Here is a 20,109-nt window from a genome sequence, read left to right on the forward strand (position 1 = left end):
TCTGGGATGCAAAAGTCCTCTTTACTGTTCCCTCTCCTCTGTCAGTAGAAGGAAGAAGCTACTTTTATTGCTGCAAGCTGGACTGCCTTGGGTTGTGGGAGGGTTGGTGCAGGCTCTCCCTTAGCTGCTCTGGTTGGTGTCTCACTAGTCTGCATGCTCCTAACATCCCCTGGCTCTGAGCCTAGCACAACACTAGGAGTTGCCTAGGAACTGCAGTCCTTGTGGCCAAGATTGCCTTTCAGGCTTATTTAGAACTCCAGAGCAGTTTAGCCTGTGGTGGTGAGGCTTGTCAAAACTCAATTTCCAACAACTAGGATGGACAATTCTTTTCTTGCTGGGGTTGGTTTACATAGTCCCTCCATTGGTGGGCATCAGCTGAGTTTAGCCTGGTTTTGCTTTCTGCCATGACATGGCAGCACTGAGTTGTTGCAGGAAGTCAGGGACCCTGAATGGAGGGACTGGCTGAAGCCATGGCAGAAGAACATAAATTGTGAAGATTTCATGGACATTTATTAGTTCCCCAAATTAATACTTTTCTACTTTCTTACACCTGTCTTTACTGCAATCTCTAAACATAAATTGTGAAGATTTCATGGACACTTATCAGTTCCCCAGTCAATACCCTTGTGATTTCCTAAGCCTGTCTTTACTTTAATTTCTTAATCCCATCATCTTTGTAAGCTGAGGAGGATGTATGTCGCCTCAGGACCCTGTGATGATTGCATTAACTGCACAGATTGTTTGTAGAGCATGTGTACTTGAACAATATGAAATCTGGGCACCTTGAAAAAAGAACAGGATAACAGCAATGTTCAGGGAACAAGGGAGATAACCTTAAACTCTGACTGCCAGTGAGCCGGGAGGAACCGAGCCATATTTCTCTTCTTTCAAAGCAAATAGGAGAAATATTGCTGAATTCTTTTTCTCAGCAAGGAACATCCCTGAGATAGAGAAGGCCTCTGAAATGGCCCCTTTGGGTGATGCTGTCTTTTACAGTTGAAGACAAAGGGATGAAATAAGCCCTGGTCTCCTGTAGCTCTTCCAGGCTTATTAGGATGAAGCAATTCCTGCCTAATAAATTTTGGTCAGACCGGTTGCCTGCTCTCAAACCCTGTCTCCTGATAAGATGTTATCAATGACAATGCGTGCCCAAAACTTCATTAGCAATTTTAATTTCGCCCCTTCCTGTGGTCCTGTGATCTCGCCCTGCCTCCATTTGCTTTGTAATATTTTATTACCTTGTGAAGCATGTGATCTCTGTGACCCACACCCTATTCGTACACTCCCTCTGCTTTTGAAAATCGCTAATAAAAACTTGCTGGTTTTATGGCTCAGGGAGCATCACAGAACCTGCTGACATGTGATGTCTCCCCCAGACACCCAGCTTTAAAATTTCTGTCTCCTGTACTCTTTCCCTTTGTTTCTCAGATGAGCCGACGCTTAGGGAAATAGAAAAGAACCCACGTTGAATATCGGGGGTGGGATTTTCCCCAATACTGAATTCAGTGCAGGTTCCCACAATCACTGGGTGATCTCCCTGTCCCAAATGCATGAATTCTCTGTGCCACATGGCTGCTGCCAGGGGATGGGGAGGGGTGGCATTGGTGATTCAAGATTGTCTTTCCTACTCTCTTCAGTGCCTCTTTCAGCAACATGAAATTAAAACCAGGTGCTGTGATTGCTCATGTGCCTTTTTGTTCTTAAGAAGGTGCTTTTTTGTGTGTAGATAGTTGTTAAATTTGGTGTTCCTGAGTGGGGGATGATTGGTGAAGGCTTCTATTCAGCCATCCTGCTCTGCCCTCTAGTGATTTTTTTTTCACATCCAATATCTTATTGATTTTCTTAGCAACTGATAAGGTAAGCAGGCAGATGGTATTATTAACATTATGCATATAAGGAAATCTGTGTCTTTTTCCTGCCTAAAACTCTGAAATGGCTTCTTGCTGCACCTAGGATAAAGTTCAAAACTGTCCTTCTGATGTGCAAGGCCCCGTGTGATATGGCTTGCTCCTTGTGTCTCTGCTTTTCTCTTACTATGTAGCCTTCCTTTAGTTCTATGAACAAGTATAAAGTTCCTTCTGTCTATAAATCTCTCTCCCCCTTTTCATCTTGTTAAGTTTCATCTGTTCTTTATATCTCAGCTTAAATGCCATTACCTCAAGGAATTTCAGGCATCCTAGGCTAGGTTAGGGCCTTCTGTTCTACATACTCATGACACTGTGGCTTTACTCTTCAGAACACATACCACAATTGTTAGTCAAACAATTATTTATATCATGACTTGTTTAATGTCTGCTTTCACCATTAGGTTCTAATCTTCATGAGGATTGGGGCTGCCTGTCTTCCTTATTCTTTCTGCTCAGAATAATTGAGTGCAATTTCTGAAACACCCCAAGCACTGTACCATATTTGCTAAATGAATAAATAAAGTGAGTAATACAAAGTCACATAAAAAAGCTAAACTAAGAAGTCTAGATTCCTGGTTCAGTAGTTCTTCCAAGTTATAAGGCAGTAGATTGATAATATTGATGATGTGAAGTTTTAAGAATTTGTAATTATTTCTCAGTAGAAACTGAATGAAATAGTAGGCAATGAATTTTTATCATTTTATGAAAGAAGAAAGATATAAAATTTAACAATAATGTTGATTTCATAGAATGGGAAAATATGTTTACAAAGTAATAAAACAGCTGTTTAAGTAAATAACTACAAAGATACAGAGTATAGGTATTTATATGGTCTAGATGACTTTTTAGTTTTAACATAAGGTTTTGAAAGGCAACTTGGAAATTGAAATTGTGGATTAAACATTAGGGCAGCCATGTGAGTTTTGTTTTTCAAAGTTATAAAATCTCAGTTTACAAAAAGCCTTTGCATCCAGGTGTGGTGACATGTGCCTGTAGTCCCAGCTACTTGGGAGGCTGAGGCAGGAGAATCAGTTGAGCCCAGGAGTTTGAGGCTATAGTGAGCTGTGATTGCACCTGTGAATAGCCATTACACTTCAGTCTGGGCAACATAGTGAGATCCCATATCTAAAAAAAGCCTTTGTTGTAAAAAGAGTATATCAAGGAAAGATTGGCCACTCTAGGTATAGCTGTTACAGGTCAGATTCTCTGGGAAGAAAGTTTAGAGATTAGCATGCAGAAAGTTTACTAGGGAATGTTCTTGGATCAACACCTATAAGGGGATGAAGAAGGCAGGATGATTGAGAGAGAAAATTTGAACTGTATTATAGTCACAACAGATATCTCAGCTGACTCTCAGGAACTGTGGAGCTAAAATGGTCCTGGGCCAAGGGCAGTGAGCCTTTGTAGCCCTGTATTGATCAGTCATTTGATACCAGTTGCCCTGGGAAGGGAGCATGACATTGGAAGAGGTGGCTGTCATTAGCTGAGGGCAGTATCTTGAGGAACGATATTGAGGAACAGCTGTGAACTGTCCATCACTAATACTCATGGTAGCTGGGGGAATGAGTGTTTCTGGCATGAGGCGAAGGGGTGATCTGGACAGTGCATTAAAATGTCTGTTAAAGTTTACTGCTTGTGCTGCTCAGATCCATTTGCCGGTAAAAGTTCTGGGAACAACTCCTTCAGGTTTTTGGTGGGTTTCTTTTCTGGGTGAAAACTTTAAAGAAAGATTACTGGGATGTATCCCACTGCTGCAGCTGTCTTGAGACTGGACAGAATCCAGCTCATGATGAACAGTCCTGACAGCATAGTTATTTACTGTTCTGTGGATCATGCTTTCATTTCCACCAGGGCCCAGTAGCATGTCAAAAGCTGTGTTTTTTGGAAGGTACCTAATTTGCCACTGCTGGTGGTATGCCTTTGCTCTAGAATGCTAGGGAATTTTTTTTTTTTTTTTTTTTTTTTTTTTTTTTTTTTTTTTTTTGAGACGGAGTCTCCCTCTGTTGCCCAGGCTAGAGTGCAGTGGCGCGATCTTGGTTCACTGCAACCTCCGTCTCCCGGGTTCAAGCGATTCCTCTTTTTCAACCTCCCGAGTAGATGGGACTACAGGCACCTGCCACTACAATCAGCTAATTTTTGTATTTTTAGTAGAAACGGGGTTTCACCATGTTGGCCAGGATGGTCTCGCTCTCTTGACTTTGTGACTTGCCTGCCTTTGTAGAATGCTAGGATTCTTTTTTTGAGATGAAGTCTCGCTCTGTCACCCAGGCTGGAGTGCAATGGTATGATCTTGGCTCACTGCAACCTCTGCCTCCTGGGTTCAAGCAGTTCTCCTGCCTTAGCCTCCTGAGTAGCTGGGATTACAGGTGCCTGCCGCCACACCCAGCTAATTTTTGAATTTTTAGTAGAAACGGGGTTTCACCATGTTGGTCAGGCCGGTCTCGAACCTGATGTCGTGATCCGTCTGCCTTGGCCTCCCAAAGTGCTGGGATTAGAGATGTGAGACATCAGGCCTAGCCAAATGCTAGAATTCTTAATTGTGATTCCCATATTATGGCTTGCTATTAGCTCCACACAGTTTTTTCCCATCACAAATACCTGTAAGCCCATAGAGTCTGTTGTGTTCTATTGCCCAAGTGGCAGGACTGTTTGTATCAAGACCTGGACTTGCTGCAGAACACTTTCCAGCACTGGGTTGCCTTTAAAATTGTCAGCCTTTCATGCTTTCTGGTATATAGGTTAGAGTAATATTCTCAAGTGTAGAATATGCTTCCTCCAGAACTCAAGAGGCCTGCCAGACATTTTACTTCTTTCTTTGTGGTGGGAGGTAGGAGATGCAATTTCTTCTTTTATTTTGAGAGGATGTCCCAGAATGATCCCAGGTCATTGGACCCCCCCCTCCCCCAGTATTTTACTGATGTTGCAGACCTTTTAATCTTTGTAGGGCTTCCCTCTGCCCATTAGAATGATACATTTGTTTTTAACATAATATCAAAATTGTATTTTCTTCATAATAAAACAAAAGATGATTCTTAGAACTGGATATCACCTGGCCCTTTGTTTTCTTATTTCCTCCCAGTTCAAAATGCTTGCATCTCTTCACAGCCAGCATTCTCTTAGATCTGCAGCTGGTCTCAACACACTGAAGCCTCAGTACAATCTTCTTTGCACTTTTAGCATTTTTCTAGAAAACCAGCTTAGTCTGCCCACCATAGCCACTCTGCTGCCTGTCATAATGTCACTCTTCCTGGGCATAAAGAGAATCCTTGCCCTTCTTGTACTGTATCACTTTGTGGGGTTGGTGCTTGCCATACTTCTTACAGAATGTCGGGTGGGTTTTAAGACTGTTTGCCATGTTTGTTAGAGCACTGTCAGCATGGAAAGCCAACGTGTTATTTGTTTTACTAAAGCTTCCAACATGCTTGTTACTTCTCGATATTCTGGCCCAATTTGCATATCATTGATATAGCAGACCAATGTGATGCTCTACAACACAGCAGCATGATCCAGGTCTCTTTATACCACATTGTTGTATAGAGTCAGAGAGTTAAGTTAGCTCTTGGGCAAGGTTGTGCATGTACACTGTTGTGAGAACTATTTCTGATAGAGATGGAAAAGAATGCATAAGCCCGATCAATGGCTGCACATCATGTACTAGAGGCTGTAAATCTGCTGTAGCACCTGGCACAGTACCTGCAATGAAGGCTAGTGCTTGGTTGAGTTAGTGGTAGTTTACAGTTATCCTTCAGGATCTACCTGATTTTTCAGGGGCCAGACTGGTAAATTGAATGGAAATTAGGTGGTGACACCACCCCTAAGTCCTTTAGGTCTTTAAGGGTGGCACAAACATCTTTCAGTTTCCTCAAGATGCAATATTGTTTTTGATTTACTTTCTTGGCTGTCCGAGAAACTAATGCTAAGGTTGTGCAACTACCAAAAAGTCTTCTCCAATTGGAGTACCCACTGGGAGAGTCTATGGATTCAGTGGACCGTCTGTGAGCTGGAGTCTTTTTTTTTTTTTTCAAACCATGTCTCCAGTCTAATAGAGGGTGGTGACTGATGCTTTGAGTTCTTAGGTATAAATGTCAGCATGGACCCTGGATCCAACAGTCTTCAAAATACTTGAAATTACCCTGTCCCCAGTATATGGTTGCCAGAGTAAATGGCTATAGGTCCCTTTTGGACTGGGGAATCATTACCATGTATACTTGCATGGTGTTGCAGAGCCTTCCTCCTGGGGACCCAGCATCTCCTTCAGTCAGTCAGTTCTGGGCCTCAAAACTGGCTCAGGCACAGAAACTGGGCAAGGGATTGGCCTTCTTATGTGCCCACAGCCTCCCAATCATCCATCTCTGATTTCTTTTGATTATGTGAATTGAGTAGTACCCTTGTTGCCATCCCATTTATATTTCCCTTAGGAATGCTATATTCTATTAATGATCTCCATAGCACTCTGTGAGTCAGACCCTCCAGCCTGCCATTCCAATCTTGAGTGTTCACCTTACTTCTCATGGCTATGTTCCACTACCTGGTCTCCATTATTTTAGGATTTTATCATCCAGTCTGCCATCAAGGGGCCCAGTTTTATAATGGAATTTATTTCTGTCAGCCCTGGCCAACAGAAGACAGCCACTACTGAGCTTCTCAGTGATGCTGGTGTCCCTGTAGCCAGTGCATTTCTTATTGTTTTAGTAAACAGAGTCCTCTGGGCCTTGCAGCAGGCCAAAGCCAGCTGGTGGTTTTTCTGGCCTTACTTAGTATATGTATTCTAGTGTACCCATTTTTCTTTTTCTTTTTTTTTTTTTTACCTTTTTTTTTTTTTTATTATACTTTAAGTTCTAGGTTGCATGTGCATAACGTGCAGGTTTGTTACATATGTATACTTGTGCCATGTTGGTGTGCTGCACCCATCAACTCATCAGCACCCATCAATTCATCATTTATATCAGGTATAACTCCCAATGCAATCCCTCCCCCCCCACCCCCCATGATAGGCCCCGGTGTGTGATGTTCCCCTTCCCGAGTCCAAGTGATCTCATTGTTCAGTTCCCACCTATGAGTGAGAACATGTGGTGTTTGGTTTTCTGTTCTTGTGATAGTTTGCTAAGAATGATGATTTCCAGCTGCATCCATGCCCCTACAAAGGACGCAAACTCATCCTTTTTTATGGCTGCATAATATTCCATGGTGTATATGTGCCACATTTTCTTAATCCAGTCTGTCACAGATGGACGTTTGGGTTGATTCCAAGTCTTTGCTATTGTGAGTAGTGCCGCACAAGGATCTAGAACTAGATGTACCATATGACCCAGCCATCCCACTACTGGGTATATACCCAAAGGAGTATACCCATTTTTCTAAGTCCTTTGATCCCTCTTCTACCATCTGCCATGGCAATTGGAGCATTCTTTACTAGATTTTGTTTTCTCTAAAGTTCAAAGGATCATCCTAGTAGTGTGCTAATATGAATTTCCAGGGTCTTTACCAGGATGTATAATCCTAACAAGGGCTTCAAAATAAGTAACTTTTCATTTATCCAACTTCATGTTCTACCTCCTTTGATCCAGCACTCTCAACATCCAAGCCCATATGTACTTTCTTGCCTCCTATTGGTACATGTTGTCTAGATTCTGCAGCTCTTTGCAGATACTATCTCTTTCTGTTCAGCAGGCCCAGCTCAACATCAACTATGTTTTGTTGTGACTTAATACTAGATAATCATTGAATAGCCAGGGAGACAAGTTGGGGGAATGTTCTGAGGGGATCCATGCTGTCTTGCAAGGCAGGAGCCTGTATATCATCTTCAAGCAGAGGGGAAATGCTAGATTTTTATAGGGAGGAGTGGGTTACTTCTGGAAGTCCAGAGAGTTCAGGAGAACCTGGTGATTCATGATTTTCAAAGATATGCTATTCCATATCTCAGGGTCTCATTTCTTCCACATCAGAATCTTGGCCTTGGCATAGTGACTTGGAGGAACCAAGAATTCAACTCTGCTACTTGTGAAGTTCAAGTTCTGATCCTCAGCTTTTTGTCCCTTGACTGAAGGAGATGAGACTCTTTATATGCAGGATTGAGGTGCTCCGACTTTGATAATTAGCCTTCAATTGCTGATTAATCACTCTCAGCCTTTCATTATCTTTCTCTGAAATCACTGATTGTCCCAAGAAATAGCCTTCACTATCCTTACACTTGCCATTTCTCCCATATTTCTCAAGTGCATGAGACATTACACCTACCAGTCATTTTCTTCCAGTGGTTTACCATTTCAGTTCTCCAGTGGTGGAAATTTTAACAATAGCACCACTGACACATGTCAGGGGCCATTTATGCTCCATCTACCATAAGTGAGGAGATCAACAGCAACTGGTGAGTTGGCAATTTGGCTCAAAATCCCATTTAAGAACTTTCTTTCTTGTCCCGTAAGATTAATGTCTATGACAGAGTGAGGAAGCAGGATTGGACAGTCAGTTTGGGTTCAGGGGCTGGGATGGTCTACACATGAGGGGGGCACTGTTGGCTCCGCAATGAGGCTTGGACTCTGCACCCATGCGTAGATTAGTCGTTGGATGTAGGTTGCTCCTGGGGAGGGAGAATGACCTTGGGTGAGGTGGTATCTGGGTGATGTACTACAGTGTTCACTATGACAGCCTTTCGTTTTCTACACAGTGTCCTTCTCTACCTTCCTCCTCTTAACAATTAGGATGGATACAAGAATGACTAATAAGTTGTTGTCCGTGTTGACTCCCCTTTGAAAACTATCCTGAAAAGTTAAAAATATGCCAGGCTAAGTTGTTTCCTTGTAATGTAAATACCCTAAGTGCTTACGGGCAACTGGATCTGCCAATCGATTTTATAGGCTTTGCAAATGTGAGGTGCTAAAAAAACTATTTGTTGCATAATTAAATGAACAAATAACCAAGTGCCTACTGTATATCTATGGTAAATCATTCCTTTAACCACAATGATTGGTGAAGAGCTGAAATTAGATTCAGAAATCACCCAGACCGAGTTATATGATCTTTAACTCTTCCTTGGGTAGAATGGAAACAGAAAGAGAACTGCATTCAGACTCATTAGGCCTGGATACATGTTTTGACTCAGTTATTCATTATTCACAGGCTGTGGGAACTTGAGCAAATTACTTAACTTCCATGAGCTTTAGTCCTTTTATCTATATATTTAGTGCAATACCTGTCCTGTTTTCCTTAGAGTGTTCTTATGATAATTAACATGAAATATTAGTAGCTAAAACATTAAAAGCTGCAGGACACTATTATTATTATTACTACTACTAATATTGGTAATTCCCTTGCCCTGTTGTAAGAAGTAGGAATGAGTCAGGGAACACAGAAATGGCCAAAATTTAAAGAAGGAGAATAGGAAGCTTGCATAAATAACTTCAAACTATGAATTATAAAAAATTAGCATGCACATGGATGTTCCTAGCAGATGGTTTTGGGGCCATTTGTTATGTCTTAGTTTTTTAGTGGGAATAATATAAAAGAATGACTAAATATTTGATTATTCAGTTAAACGTGTATTTGTAATATTCATCTTTGTATTAAATTGAATCTCTTGCAGCATTTTCTTTTATATCATCTTTATCATTCACAACTTCTGTTTCTCCCATGCGTCATATAATGAGGCTCATTGTCAAAAGGGTGTTTATCTGGTGTTGATTTTTATCAATCTCTGTTAATTGTTCAGAGATAAGTACTCCATGCGTATGTTATGTTACATTATTTCTTTAAACCATACCATTAAGATTATGGATTTGGGTATCAATGAACATAAAATACCTTCATTGAAGGAACTGTTTTATATCCTCATACAAAGACCTTATGTTATGCAATAGCAAGTAATAATAAAAATCATTGTTTCAAAAATACCTTTGTTGACCCTGAAGCATAGATGTTTTTTGATTGGTCAGTATTCCACATGTTCTTTTGTGAATGTTCAAATCCAACTTGTTTAAACTGTTACTTGTGTGATGGAACTATAAATAAAATAATATATATTTAATATGTTGTGTATACACTATACACTATACACTACATGCCAAACCATTGATAGGCAGTATATGTATATATAGTCATATATACCTAAAGATATATATATATTTAAATAAATTATTCATTGCCATGTGTCTGGATTATCAAAGGTAGAATTCTACAGTCACCTTTTTCATCCTTGCCCTTTTTTTCCTGTCTTGTTTTGAGACACAGAAATCAGGTAGGAGAACAGAGCAATTCAGTTTGTGTTACAAGTTGACAAACTTCACCCACCAGAATACATTAGCAACGTGTTTATTTTCTTGATTTGATTTCCATCAACCTAAAACATTCCCTGAAAAAGAAATGTGTTCAGCACAACTCAGGTTCATCACCCACCATGAACGCAATCACCACGGGCTACTTAAAAACAGGAAATAAATGTTCCTATCCCCAGGATCTCAAAGCCTAGTAAATGACTAATAAATAACTACAAAAGAAGACAGGCAGAAGGCAGGCCTCCTGAGAGCCTCAGGAGGGGTTTCAACTAGTTGATGGAATCAAGTAGAAGAAGATATTAATTTATACTGTGTGGGGTAGGGATGAGGTGTGGGAAAACATCTTGTGGTAGAGTTTAGGATAAACCTAGACGGTCATCCTTAACCATTATTGTGTCTAACGACCTGTTCTCAAAATAATGTTTGGAATGTATAAAATGAAAGAGAAAGGATTATAATTGAAACCAACTGTATCAAAATAGCTATTGAAATACAAAAAAAATTGTGATATAATAATAAGTACACTTCTTTATTAAGGCATTAAATAAAAAATTTCATTTGCAGGTGTAATAACTATTGTGATTTTAAAGTAGTAATGAGCATAAGTAATAATTCAAGATATCTGTAATGACTATAATTCAGGATATCTGTAATGACTATAATGTGATATGGATATATCTGTGATTTCTATTTGTGACAAAGTCTTATGTACTTCTAGTATTTTTATTGTTTGTTGCCTAGATTCACAATAAAAGGAAATACTACATTTCAGTTAGGAATTATTGGAAATGGAAATGTAATTTTTCTCCCATCCAAATCACAAATCTCTTAATTTTACCTCTGGACCCTTGGGGGTCTATGGAGTACAGGTTTAGAACCACTCGCCTAGAGGATGAATAGGACGTTGATAGGTAAATGGAGAAGAAGTGTGAGAGGGGAGGACCTTCCCGGTATGGTAGAACAACTTTGTCGGGGATGGAGCAGCAGAGGGCATGTTTGAGGAGTAAAGAGGTGTGTCTAGAGGCTGTGTGAATGGAGTGTGCACTGTGTGGGGCAGTATGAAAAAATGATGGATGCATAGGAAAAGGGGAGATCATGGGGCTCTCTCAGAGGCCTTGGCATGCCAGAAGGAGGAATTGCACCAGTGAAGAGCCATCAGTGTTGTCTTTGAGCAGGAAACTGACATAAATATGTTGTTTTAGGGAAGTAATTTGCAGCATAATGGGAGTTGTGTTAAAAAGGCTTGAAGCAGGAAGCCTCTTAGCAGCTTATTACATTGGTCAGGAGAAATATATTGAGAGCTTGAACTAATTCAGTAGAAGTGGAAAAGAGAAGAGGTAAGCAAAAAACCATCGATAGGCAGACTGAAAGGACTTGGCAATGGGAGAATAGCGTGGGGGATGCAAAATTGAGGAGAAAAGCTGATTCTAAGTGCTTAACTTGTCATACAGGGATGATGGTGAAGCAATGAACCAATACAGAGAACACAGCAAGAAGGGTAAATTTGTGACAGAGGACTAATAAATTCTTTTTGGGTATATTGAAAGTTGAGGTATTCATGAGCTTTTCATGTGGAAATGTTCAGCAGGCAGCGAAAGTGAATCTAGAATCTGGACAAAAGTTCAAGAATGGAAATGCAGATTTGGTAATCATAATGAGAACAGCTGAAATCAAGGGAGTGAAAGAAATTGCCGAAGAAGGGCAAAGGTGCTGAAGACTGAATGTTGTTTGACTTCTCGGCTGTGCAAAATATGTTTCAAGAAGAACTGCTTAGCAATTTTGCACAGTTAGTCCTTACTTCTTTAGTTGCATGAAGTGAATAATGTGCCTATTTTGTTTCTGATACTCTGCTTTTTCAAAGATCAATAAGATATTGGCCTGCTTTCAAGGAATTAATATTTTGAGTAGAGAAGCTGATATATGAACAAATAAATATAATTAAGCACAATAATAGAATTACGTACACAGTAGAGAATGATACAGAGAAGGGCAGGATTAACTTCAACTGGGGTGGGAGTAGGGAAGGCTTCCTAGAGAAGGTGACAACTGATTTGGGTTTTGAGAGTTGAATAGTAGTTTGCCAAGTGGGAAAGGTGTTTTAATTACTGGGGATGAACTGTGCAAAAGACTGGTGTATCCAATGAACTGCTTTCCTTCTGTTGTTTCTTGTGACTAATCCCCAACTTGTGTTATACAAGATTTAAATGTTGGCAAGACCTGAAATCCTTTCTCTCTGTGAGTAGCCCTTCTCGTCATCTTAATCTTAAACAAGACCCCTCAAATTTGGCCATGAAACAATTTCGTGCTTGATCTAATCTTTTAAGTTGAAGTTGGACTTCATTTTTTCTGGTTTTGTTCTTTCAAAAATGAGGACAATTCTGTAATCATCCTCTGTCAAAAAAAAAAAAAAAAAAAAAAGGTCTACAAAGTGTCCAGTAAGTACAGCATTAAAAGTAATGGCATGTTTAATGGAACATAATTTATCCAAAGTTCTCTGTTTGCCAGCCCTTTTTTGCGTCTGGATTATGTTCGCAATAATTTGTACTCTTTCATGGAAATTAAGGCTTGTTGGGGCTCATGTTTTCAACTGCAGCCTGTCAGCATTGTTCATGTTACGTCCCAGCTGGTTGAAGTTAGCTTTATAGTAGAGTCATTAAGAAGTATTTGTTAAATAGATACATAATTTTTAAATATGAAAAATCTCAATGTCATGAAAATTAATTTTTTAAATTTTTCCTACTTTATATCTTTATGGTATTGTATCAAGACAGGATTTTCTCCTCCACCTCTTTTTTTGGGGGGTCAGAGTTCTAACTATACTCTCTGGAGTTCTGGCACATACCTATCAAGGATGACAGAAAAGATTCTTTGGAAAAATAAAGAAATCAGAACAACTCTGTAAGCATATCAATAGAGTCTGCTTGAATATGCAATCAGACAAAATAAATATTTGTCTTTTACATATTTAATTTTGAGTCGGACAAGGAATGATCATTTTCCTTTATTTTCTCGGTTACCCTGGAGCTGTACAAGTCATACACAGCTCCATTGGAGAGAAAACTGGATGGAACCATTTGGCTGAAAATCCATGTCCAAGGCCAACAAGAAAGAGCTGAGACACTGCTGAAAGAGCAGGAATAAATAAAAGGTGAAGACAGACAGAGACCAGGCAAGGAGGACTCAATTACAGACTGGTAGAAGACTCAAGGAAGAAAATGAAGGTTTATAACTTCTAGACTTCTTGTATAGGCTTGTCTATCTAAAAAGATACATAAATCATATATATTAGCATATATCAGGCATTTATCTGTTCAGGGGAGACCAATTCACAAAAATGCTAATACTCCATGCTTACAAGGTTCTGAAGAGTAGAATAAATATCTATTTAGGGAAAAAATTCTATTGCATTTTGTGCGGTCTTATACATATTACAGAGCTTGGGGGAAGTGGAAACAACTTTCTCCTAGAAACCTTCTTTTTACAAATGCAAGGATGGCCTGGAAATGGACCTAAGGTCCTTATGGAGCCACTTTGTCTAAAATGCTAAAGAAGTGGCTCTCACATTGATCCACATAACTAGAACCAGCTGAAGTCTGGTTTAGCCTATTATGGCCTTCTGACTTGAATTAATTGATCAAATAATTAAACATTTATTAAATTATGCAGCATCCTCTATGTTCCATGTCCTGTGTAGGGGCTTAGGAAACAAGGATGAGGATAAACATCCTTTCCTTGAGAGGCTGAGGAGCATTAAATGTAAAAAAAAAACCCCACAAAAACAAAAATCAAAAAACTATCCTTCCACCCACTGCAAAAAAGAAGAAAAAAGGCTATCAAGTCATTGTTTTGGAGTTGATGCATTACTGGTGATTGAATTTTTATGAGTGTGATGTGTAGCTACAAAAGGCCCAGTTATGTAAAAAAAAATTCTGGTATGAATCTTCCTGAAGCCTAGACTTGGCTTATATCTCCTCTCTGGTTCCTAAAATTTATTAAACAACTTTTTCTTAGCCTATTGAATTTCCCACGTGAAGACCCCTTCAATCCACAGTTCAGGCTGTCAGGAGTCTAACCTTCCTGGAAGGCAGTGACAGCCACAAATTCAGGTTGAATCTTTATTCTTCCCTACACAGACCAATGCCACTGGAAAGAACTGCATTTACCTTGACTTGTTGGCAGGGATAGTAGTGAACATATGTACTCGTTGGACTTTTATTTCCAGGCCCAGAATTGGACTCTCTATATCCAGTTATTCCTCTTTCTAATCTGTTGCATTCACTCCCATGGTCTTCTTAAAACATAGATCTGACTGGGTAATTCATAGGGAAATGACCCAGTCCTTAGCATGGTCTCTGTGGTCTCTACCATTTATGTCCATCCTAACTTTACAGCTTCATCTTCTAGTCCAGTGGCTACTATGGGATACTTGTATTTTCTAGAAATACTGAACTGAATGCTTTCATGATCTTTACATTTGCTGTTTCTGTTCCCTCCACTTCTCCCTTTTTTTTTTGAAACTGGGTCTCACTATGTCATGCAGGCTGGAGTGCAGTGGTATTATCATAGCTGCCTGTAACCTCAACTCTTGAGTTCAAGCTATCAGTCTTCCAAGTAACTAGGATTACAGGCATGTGACACTATGCCTGGCTAATTTTAAAAAATTCTTTTTTGTTTTTGGTAGAGATGATAGGGATCTCACTGTATTGCTCAGCCTGGCTCAAACTCCTGGCCTCAAGCAATTCTCCTGCCTCAACTTCCCAAAGTGTTGTGATTATAGGTGTGAGACACTGTGCCTGACCTTTTCCTCCTAGACAATTAAATATCTCAGGCTGTTAAAATCCTGTTCATCTTTTAAAACCTGATTTAAATATCACAAATACTCTAGAAGAGCTTTCGGAGTTTCCTTTCTTGGTATTAATAATTTCTTTCTCTGGGCTTTCACAGAACTTTACTAATACCTCCTATAGCACTAAGGTTATAGGCATGAAACTAAATGGTATAAATCACAGTATTTGGCATAATGAAAGAATTAAATAAATATTAGTTATTAGTTTTACTTATCACATTGTGCCTAAGATAAAATTTCTTATATACTTGTATGTAATGTATAAGTAAGTCCTCCACTAATCCAGAAGTTCTTTAAGACTAAGAAAAGATAATAACTTACCCCTTTTATTGCCTAAAATCTTAGATTTGTGCTTTTTACCTCGAAAAGCACAAAAAGCACTTGTTGAAACACTGGTTGAATGAATCTGTTACTAGAATTTAGAGAAAGAAATATAGAACAGAGCAACTTTTCACCCTGATATGTGCCAAGGTATTCTGTTGGGCTTTATGTACTTTACCTCATTCAATCCCCACAACTACCCCGTGAAACATATATTGATCTTGCTCTATGAGGAAATTGAGACTCAAGGAATTTAAATAATATACCACAAGTCAGCACCTAGAAAGAATCAAAGCCAGAATTCAAAGCTATTGCATTTCTGACTCCAACTCCTAGGCTCTTGCTCCCATAATATTTTGACACTAAGTGACATCATGTTGTCCGTAAGGGGGCTAGTATGTGGACACCAAAATGGCTCCTAGCAAAGATTACTAAATATAGTTCTCAGAGAGATTTCAAACAGTTTTAAAAAGTCATCATTTCTTCTTGTTTTTTTTTTTTTTTTTTTTTTCCTGAGATGGAGTCTCACTCTTTTGCCCACTGGAGTGCAGTGGTGCCATCTCCACTCACTGCAACCTCCGCCTCCTGGGTTCAAGCGATTCTCCTGCCTCAACCTCCCGAGTAACTGAGTTTACAGACATGTGCCACAATGCCTGGCCAATTTTTTTTTCTGTATTTTTAGTAGAGACAGGGTTTCACCATGTTCAATAGGCTGGTCTTGAACTGCTGACCTCAGGTTGATTAAAGTGCTGGGGTTATAGGCGTGAGCCACCACACCCAGCAAAAAAGGTCATCATTTCAATCAAGTTAGATTTCTAGTTTTTTTTTTTTTCTTTTCTTTTCTTTTTTCAAAGGCGTCTCCAGCCCCTTCAAGTTATGCCTTTGGGATGGACCATAAAACGGCATTACAATTGTAAGTTCCCATGGGAGTAAATAAAACTTTTACATACTAATATGAATGAGTGTGTTGTCAAGAGGATCCTAGGTGTGTATAAATCCTTTAATTACAGTTTCTAGTGTGAATGTTTATCCTTTAATTAGAGGTGTGTAGTAGGCTTCTTTGTGGGGGCAGAGGAGGAAACTGAAACCATATGGTTGCTGCCTCATTTTCATGTGAGCCCTTCCAGGGATTGTAAACCTTAAAATGGCATTGGAACTCAGCACTTTCGAATCTGCTAAGAAAGGCGGGAACAATAAGTCTTTGTGCAAAGGTTGAATATACATAAGGGAAGTGTAGCCCTAAACCTGTTTGCTTCCACATTTCTATGCCCCATTTTGCTTTGACTAATTATATAATCTGCAACATAATAGAACCAAGTGATTTTACCTGTCTTGCTGATTACATGCTTTGGAGTAGCCTTTTGGTATGAGACAGCTTTTAATTTGCTTTAGATTTGGAACTATAAACAATAGGACTTCCCTAAGAGAGAAAACCATTGAGAAGACCAGAAAGAGAGAGGGGCAGAAAGGAGAGAATTTGATCTTGGTGAGGTAAAAACAGCTCAAGCCGTGGGTAGGAATTTTTATTTGCTACTTATCAGCTCTGTGCTTGGCAAGGTTCAAATCTCTCCGAAATTCAGTTTTATCATCTACAAAATGGGGATAATGACCCCTTCCTTGCCAGGCAATAATGAGATTTAGAGATAATGTGCGTGAAGTGCCTGGAATCTTGGAAGCCCAAGAAAAATGTCTGATTATTACAGGTTTTTTTTTTTTTTTTTTTTTTTTTTTTTTTTTTTAATTGAAAGGGCTCGTTTTTCAGCACTGTAAGCAGTTCTGAAAAGAACCAGGGTTCAGGACGAGTATGATTACTGCTAATGATAACTTTCTTGGTACCTTTTTCTTATTTCCTTGCCCTTTTCATGTCCCTTGTTTTCCTCTGATTAAATTAATGTTCAAAATTCACCCTTATAAGCATCTTTTTTGTTTTTTTCATACTTTTAGAAAATTCAAAATAAACTGGAGGGGTTGATAAGACCAAATAATTATAGACAGGCTTTGTTTAGAAGTCAAAAATTACCTCTTCCCTTTGCCCTGACAACTTTCCTCCTTCTGGTCTTTTCTCTCCCTACATGTCAGTAATAAAATGTATTGTTAGACAGATCAACAGATGAATTACCTTGACACTTTGGTGGGTGAAGACGTAGATTTGGGTAACAGACATAGCTGAAATGTTTTCCTGGGGGTGTCCAGTTCTCTTGTTTACACAATTGTTATCCCAGAAAACAACTGGTATATACCTCCTCCAAACTAGGACAGTTCTTACAGATGTGGACTAAGGAGCTATTTTCCTAAGGGATTCATTAGATTTTGATTAACTTCCAATACATTTGCTCTAAACAACGTGGAGGATTTCCCTCAGGCCAGGCTGGGGTTGCCAGCTGTGACAGAGATGGACATTTAATTTGTTTGTGATTGGGTTGTCAAGGCTGGATATTTGTCATTTGAGATTTCTACTCTACTCCTTTCCCCCAAATCTACTTCTAACAAGAGAAATCTTTAAAACGAGGTAGATTAAAAATTGATGATGTAGAGTGTGTACTGGATTGGTTTCTATTTTATTTCACTTAGGGAAATCATAATTTTGGGGTCAGTGATTAAAATTCCTTGCCATGTATGGACAAAGCTCACACTGCTCACAAAACACCCCAGCAATCTCATCCCATTTCTTAGGGAAGATTTAATAGCAGGTCTGTTCAGTGAGGCACATACAAGTTCATTGCCTTTATAAAACACTCTGCAGGAATTTTACTAGTGTCCAAGGCAGTGCTGTTAATGGTTTCCATCCACACATTTCTATAAAAGAACAAAAGACAGCTTGTGTTAACCTTAATTTCTTGGTCTTTTTTGCTTCCTTGATAATTTTCTGAATTCAAACATTTACACGGAGTCTTCCAATCATTTGTATTAGTTAGAAACCTGATACTATTGCAATATTTCACTGTCCTTGTGGTAAGAGTTGTTCTAAGACTGCATTGTCTAAACTGGAGTTGGCTGCTTCGTACTTAGTTTCATGTCACGTTTCAGCTGAGACACAGGCACAGTTTCTGACTTATGCTGCTGCATAGAAGGGTAAACTGAAGTTTGTGTTACTCAAATATGATTTCTCAAAGCCAAATTGGGCAACAGCAATGCTGGGTGTTTGTTTCAGTGTTTTCTGTGGCCTTCAGTTTAGGTCTTTGGTAATCGCATGTCAGATATCAGGTGAAGTATTGCAGTTGAAATTTTCATATACTTTTCAGAAATTAGACTATGTCTTAAAGATCTTTTAAATTTGTGATTTTGAAACCTTTTTGGTGGACCCAGTGTGCTCTGGGACTTAAATTGTTATTCCCTTTCATTCCCTGCTGCCATGGCTTCTGTCTGCTTTGGTTCTGAGCTCTATGTTGAGACATTTTAAATTGTAATACTTCTTTTAAATTTCAGTTCTCAGATTAGGTTGGTCTAGTTAGGATGCAGGTTTTATATTAAATAAATACAATTTTGATCTTGTTTGTTTGGATAAGTGGACCCTGTGTGAATACCCATGTAGAATATAAGTGACCAATGTTTGACTCCATCACCAACCGTGTGCCCACAGGGTCCATTCAATTTGCACTATGTGCTCTAGGGTCTAAAGAATCCAGTTTGATTCCTGTTCCAGTCTTCAAGAAGAGGGAAGATTGATCAAGTTAGCAGAAGTGTGAGAAATTATGAGCATGCATCACAAAAAGCATCCGTTGACACACTAAAATGAGCACATGAGGTTATTACAGTGACATCTTGTGCATTTTTTCTTCATAAGCCATTGCTGCTAATGATGTGGTAGAAGGAGCACTGTACCTGGAGAAGGAAGATTCTAGCTATGGCCTTTTCACTAACTTGCTGTATAGGCTTGTATAAGTCATTTAATTTTTTAAAAACTCAGGTTAGATGTCTGTCAATGAGCAAGTTGTACTGGGTGATTTCAAAGGTTCTTTCTAGCTCTAAAAAAAAAAAAAAACCTATGATTATCATACAGAAATGTTTTATTTGATTGTGACATTTCATTTGGCACCTAATTCTGTACAGATGTCTTAACTCGGAGTATTTTGGTTCTTATAGATTTAATGCATGGAATTTATCATTCTATTAATGTACCTTGGAGTGAAAAGCATGTCTGTGTATACATCTGCTCTCACATTTATAATATGTATTATATCTTTTTAAGGTACATCATGAGAAATGCCAGTGGACCTAAATGAAATATTACTATTGTTGCATTCATTTTTATGAACTCTGTCAGGCTAAATGAATTAAATAAGGAGCAACATGTGCTACAAAAACTACATTTACCATATACTCAGGTGTCTGTGTACTGCATAAGCACAGATATCGAATATGCTTTGGGTTTTCTGTTACCAAGAGCCAGAAAAGTTTCTAACGTAAAGATAAATTGAAAATCAAATGGACGTTCTGATTTTTAAACATGAGCCTGAGCTATTGTTACAGCACCTATTGTCTTTGGCAGACAGCACAGCTGGGGACTTTGTAGTTCCTTTTGTCCTATGCCTGGTGATTGAGCAGGTGAGAGGGAAGTGAGCTGGATGTGAGAGGTTTATAAGAATATGAATAATGGTGGGAATGATGAACTGAGGATCAAGAAACCTGTGGGGACTCCCTTGGATGGACATACTAGGGATCTTTGATCTTCAGCACTGTATATATTTCAGAACACTTTACATCTCCCTTCTCTCTGTCCTTTTTTTGTCTGCCAGCTGTCTGGACGACTTCTCATCTTACTTCT

General features: G+C 39.1%; 1 pseudogene; it reads right to left on the reverse strand.

Moving 5' to 3' along the window:
- Positions 1 to 4,887: 4,887 nt before the first annotated feature.
- On the reverse strand, positions 4,888 to 5,262 carry LOC113224910 (annotated as a pseudogene).
- Positions 5,263 to 20,109: the final 14,847 nt, after the last annotated feature.

Source organism: Piliocolobus tephrosceles, chromosome 1, assembly GCF_002776525.5.
Source record: "Piliocolobus tephrosceles isolate RC106 chromosome 1, ASM277652v3, whole genome shotgun sequence".
NCBI classification, from domain to species: domain Eukaryota; kingdom Metazoa; phylum Chordata; class Mammalia; order Primates; family Cercopithecidae; genus Piliocolobus; species Piliocolobus tephrosceles.